Source organism: Eschrichtius robustus, chromosome 3 (genome assembly GCF_028021215.1).
Source record: "Eschrichtius robustus isolate mEscRob2 chromosome 3, mEscRob2.pri, whole genome shotgun sequence".
In the NCBI taxonomy this organism is placed as follows: domain Eukaryota; kingdom Metazoa; phylum Chordata; class Mammalia; order Artiodactyla; family Eschrichtiidae; genus Eschrichtius; species Eschrichtius robustus.
Genome location: NC_090826.1, coordinates 125,340,467 through 125,346,466, shown reverse-complemented (window position 1 = coordinate 125,346,466; position 6,000 = coordinate 125,340,467).

The following is a 6,000-nucleotide window of genomic DNA, read 5'->3' as shown; positions in this document are numbered from 1 at the left end:
TTGAATTATAATTTTTCTATTTGCTTACCTGCTAATTAACTAGGCAGAAATTTTCCTTAAGGGCAGGGACAATGTCTATTAATATTTGGTTTCTCAGCACCTATCACTGTGCCCCCAGGGCTTGGCTAGCACTCAATGTATACTTGTGAAAGGCATAAATTTAATACACAAATGCATACATAGTGAAAATTTTGGCATCTGGCAGGCAAAGTGGACATATATCTTGTTATAGGTACTCTTTTATTTGTACTCCTTAAATTATTATGATAATGATGTGAAAGACTGGCTTTTAGTGTAAATTCTAATTTAATAATTTTCTTCAGACTCACAGATAACTTTCTTTTCCTATTTAATATTAGTAGATCATTGAAATACTAGGAAGATTACTCGTCTAAAGCTTAGTTGATGTGCTTTTGATCTAAAACACTTAATTCAAAAGATATTTGATAATATGTCTTTTTATGTACCAAGCACTATCCAGGCAGGTGGAAAACATGTCCTGTAGACTGACAGGAATCAAGAATTATTTCCAAAACATCTGGAAAACCACTGTCAGTCAAATGTAAGTATGCATGAAATACAAAACTTAAGGTAGTCAACAAAAGGGTAGCTTTGTAATACTATTTTTTTAAGGTATTTTAAAAAAACTTATTTATTTTATTTATTTATTTTTGGCTGCGTTGGGTCTTTGTTGCTGTGCACGGGCTTTCTCTAGTTATGGTGAGCGGGGGCTACTCTTTGTTGCGGTGTGCGGGCTTCTCATTGTGGTGGCTTCTCTTGTTGCAGAGCACGGGCTCTAGGTACCTGGGCTTCAGGAGTTGTGGCTCGCGGGCTTAGCTGTTCCGCGGCATGTGGGATCTTCCCAGGATAGGGCTTGAACCCGTGTCGCCTGCATTGGCAGGCAGATTCTTAACCACTGCACCACCAGTGAAGCCCTGTATTACTATGTTTTAAAGTCTGGGAACATTCGATTAAAGTGAGGGTGGATGATAAAAAGTGTGAAGGAAAGGACATCTGATTAATGAAAAATAATACGCATGGGCATTTTCTCCCTGAAAGTAGGTGTAGGCTGTGAAACTTCTCAGTAGCTGCTTGAGGAATTCCCAGACATTTTGTAAAGTTATTTTTTCTGAAGGCATTTTTTTTTTTTTTAAACAGAGGCCACAGTGGAAAGCATTCAATTTCAAAAAGAGATTAAATGAGCAATCTACAGATTTGCAGCATAGAAAGTAGGAACAGAAAGAGTGGAACAAAAGCTAACAATCACTAAGATAACAACTAGAAATTACTGAGCATTTACTATGTCCCAGGAGCTATGTTGGGTATTTTACATTATCTCATTTAATTGCCACAAAACCCAATGAGGTAGGAGGTATTATTTTCCTCTTTTTAATGAGGAGGAACTCATCCTATCACAGTCATGCTTAAGTGGCTAACTCCAAAGCTAGCTCTCTTCACCACGTCACTAAGCAACCTACTATTTGAAACATGTATACTGCAAAGCAGAAAGTTCCTGAGCTATTGCAGACAGCCTGAGAACATTCTGTGGTTGGTATAACTGTTCTGATACAATTCATTTTGTCAATAGCATGTAATGGATGCCTGCTGGATGCCTGGCATTTGCATTCAGTGCTGGGATATGGAGATAACGTAGCCACAGCTCCTGAACTAGATGAAACTTGGGCTGGTAGTGACCCAGACAAAGAAACAAGGGTAACACAATGTAAAAGGGTGTGTTCTTCACCAGGATCGAACCCAGATGTAAGGAGAAGATCACTATTTCCCGATGGGTCTGTGGGAGATGGGGATCAGTTCAGGCTGTTCAAATATGGACAGAAAGTCCAGATGAGAAGCAGTGGGATTTGGATGGTTGATCCAGCCACTCCTGGCTAAGGGCTTTTCCCAATACTCCAATGTGGAGGGTTTGCTAAGAGGTGAAGCACCTGTTGCTATTCTTGAATGTCTCCATTCAGTTGTCCTCATTGGCTAAATGCTGATTTTATAAGGCTCTATGTGCAAAGAATTCCATCAGATATTACTCATTAACTCAGTCATTTGATAAATATTTATTGACTGCCTACTCTGCACTGAGGATATGGAAGGGGACAAGACAGACGACATTCCTCCTTTCCTGGAGCTTACGTTCTGGCAAGGGAGACAATGAACAAATACCTAACTAAATAAATATGGTTGTTGCAGAGTGTGATGATTGCTGTTGTTGGGAGGGGAAAATTTCCCCCTTCCTCTCTTGGTTTTTTTAGCTGGTCGAATAACTAAAATGACATAAGACAGATTAACAGGAGAAAAACACATTTAATTAAGTACTGTGGGGAATCCACATACCATGAAAGATTCCAAAGACAGTCAGGCTAAATGAGATCTATATGTCATTCCAGACTAAAGAGAAAGGGGTAGAAATCTGGGACTTCAAAGGGAAAGAAAGCAATTCAGAGGAAGATGAAAAAGAGCAAACGTTTGGTAAACAAATGTTTTCTGCACCATACAGAAGCAATAGGTTGCAGAGAGGAATTTTAACAAACAGACTTTGCTGGGTTCTGTGACAGGAAAATAAAAATGGAGTAGGTATTGCTAAGAGAGCTCTCTAAAACGGAGTCAGGAGGCTACTAAAGAAGTATGACTTATGCACATCTCAGCCGGGATGGAATCTGACCTTTTGACGTGATGAAGTCATCCAGACACCCACAACACCTGCCAAATACTCAAAATATTAATTGGCTCCTTACCCTAAAATAACTTGTGACAGTTTGTCTATTTGTTGGACCCCTACCCTAAAACAACTTGTGATTCCTTATGGACAAATATTTTCTGACTGCAGTCAAAGTCATCACAATTCTCACCAGGCTACTTTTAACAACCTCGTGGCTTTTTGGGGTTTTTTGGCTTTAACAACCCCTGACTCTTTCTTTTTCTCAGAACACTCTTTCAGGGTTACCCAAATCTGTGTCTCCTGAATTGCAATTCTTAAGGCCCCAAATAAACTCTTTCCTTCTCTGCAGCCTCCCGCATTACTTTTTGGTTGACAGCTCTTCCCTGTCTACAACAACTAGTTCATGTTATACTATAGTTATCTATGGTGATAGCTCCCTTCCTGGAACAGGTCCTCTACTACTTTTAGGCAGTTAGGGGGAAGGTCAAAGATTCTTCCCAAGTCTTTGGGCCTTGGTTGTTTTCAGCTCCAAATAATCCACATCCTTCTAGCACTTGAAATCCTGGGCACTGAATTTCAATACAGCTGTCATCACTGCAAAGAATAGAGTAAAGAAATAGGACAGAAACAGGATGTCCTACAGAATATTCAGAGGGCTCTTAAACTTAGCCAATTTTCTCTCAAAAAATGATGATAGCTTCATCTTCTCAACAGAGGCTCTAAGTAGTAATGAATCAAATGAATGAATCTTGTAACTCCTTGAATTACATACAATGCTTTGAAAGCATTGTAACTCCTTTGAATTATCTCATGTTGTTCTATAGATATGCAGTTAAAAGGTATTTAAAAAATCTTAGATTGGATGATGCAATCATACCAGAGCTTCTTGAAGGGACCAAAGAAGCACCAACATTGTTTACTAGGAAGAAAATGCCTCATGAATAAACAGCAGTCTCCAAAAAAAAAAAAAATTCACATGCCAAAGTGGTACATCTTGGGGCGATTTATTCTGAACTACTGCACTATGAAAGAAATAAACAGGGTTGTCCAGTGGAGAATAACCAAGGAAGACCTCTTAGAAAGAGTGGTCAGGGAGGCACCTTTAAGAAGTGACATCTGAGTGGAGATCTGGATGTGAATGAGGTAGCCATGCCCGCAGCTGAGGGAGGAGCATTTTGTGCAGACTTAACAGCCAGTGCAAAGACAGACACTGAGGGGAGGGCTCAGATGCATAAGGCCAAGTTCTAGGCACCTGTGTTGTAATGGGGCTATAATAGGGCTTACTGTTATTTCATAGACTAGCAATAGTGGTATAGCAATAAACGAAAAAGATTTTGTAGTCCTCTTGCAAAAAAAGTATTCATGTTCTAAAACTTACAAAAGGCCCCTGTTTTGCATGTTAACAGAAAAACAGAGTATAGGACCAAAAGAGGTATCAGATATCATCTAATCCAACTCCTCATTTTAGAGTCGAAAACAGTGGTCCAAAAAGGTGAGATGGAAGTCCCACGCTCACATGACTTGATAGTGGCAGAGCTGAGATTACAACTCCAAATTTGAAACTCCATATGTTTTTTTCCTTAACAGGTTAGGGATGAAATATTTGTAATTGGCAGGCACTCAAATGATTTGTATTAAATATTTGTTTTGAAAATGATAAACCTGATTTTCCTCTTCTCAGATTTCTCCCACTTAGTTTTCCATCTACCTCGAAGCTCTCCCAAATTCAGTTGTTAAAAAGGAAATCAACTTTGACTAAGGTGCTCACCCCCTTACCTGAATGTGCAAGCAGTGTGTGTAACACCCTTTGGCCACCAGAGGGAACTGAAGGCTGCTACTCAGAGTAAAAGTTCTCGTTTCTGTACCCAAGTTCTGATGGGGTAGCCTGAGAATCTTCCTGAGAATATGGGGAGGCGGAGTTGGAGGCAGGAAATGGAGGCGGGGCTTCGGCTCACACACCTGTGGCCCCCACCTGCTCAGGTGACTGGCCCAGGGCAGCTGAGGGAAGTTACCTCACCTTTGCTGAACACCTCAGAGAGCCAGGTCCGCCAGAGCCAGAGCTGACAAACTCCTGCACCAGCACCACCACGCGGCATTTATAACAACGATGAAAATGGGGGTTTGAGGCCAGGCCAAAAAGATGAGGACTCACCCTGAGGAGATGTGACCGAAGCTTATAATTATAAAGACGGCAGGTTAGGTGGTATGAGCTTACTTACCAATTCCCAGAGTATCAGAAAGAGGAAGCACCCCTGAAGAGACTGAAGAGACCTTTTTAGGAGGAACAAAGGGAAATGCCACTTACATGGGGTGAGGGGTCAGCAAGGGCAAGACATTTGTGAAACCACTGCCTCCAAGCCTGATGACTTAGGCCCATAACTGGCTTCCATGAGTTCAAATTCGTGCATGGTGCTAACACATATATGCCGAATCTAAAAAAAAAAAAAAGAGTTCTGAAGAACCTAGGGGCAGGACAGGAATAAAGACACAGACATAGAGAACGGACTTGAGGACACGGGGAGGGGGAAGGGTAAGCTGGGATGAAGTGAGAGAGTGGCATGGACATATATACACTACCAAATGTAAAATAGATAGCTAGTGGGAAGCAGCCGCATAGCACAGGGAGATCAGCTCGGTGCTTTGTGACCACCTAGAGGGGTGGGATAGGGAGGGTGGGAGGGAGACACAAGAGGGAGGAGATATGGGGATATATATATACACATATAGCTGATTCACTTTGTTATACAGCAGAAACTAATACAACATTGTAAAGCAATTATACTCCAATAAAGATGTTAAAAAACAAACAAATTCGTGCATGGAATCCTGATAATCCCTGAGTGTCTCTGTCTGAGAGACTCCTGGGCCAGGAGCAGTTTATAAGGTGTTAAATTTGGGGGCTTCTATCTGTCCCACTGGGACCCTTCCTGCTCTTCGGTGCGGATAGTGAAGTAAACGGAAAGGAGGAGCATACGTGGAAAACGCAGCATTTCCTCTCAGATGCCAGGTAGTCATATCCAAAGGTATTAAAGGAAGGCGTACGGGTGAAGAGACTGGTCCTTTCCTAGTAGTATGACTTAGGCAACTGCTCAATTTCTCTAAGCCTCCGTTTTTCCATCCGTCAAACAAAACAAATCCCATTTAGGACGATTTCCCAATCCTGACAGCGGCGGGGCGGAGCGGTAGGAAGGTGGATAAACAGCCGGGTCCCAGCAGGCTGAGGAGCCGGCCTAGGGACACGCCCTCCCGCCCACCACTCCCGTACTCCGATTGGTCCTCTTCGGAGGGACGGGGCTGGCTTTCCCGCGGTGGGCGGGGCCGGTAGCGCAGGG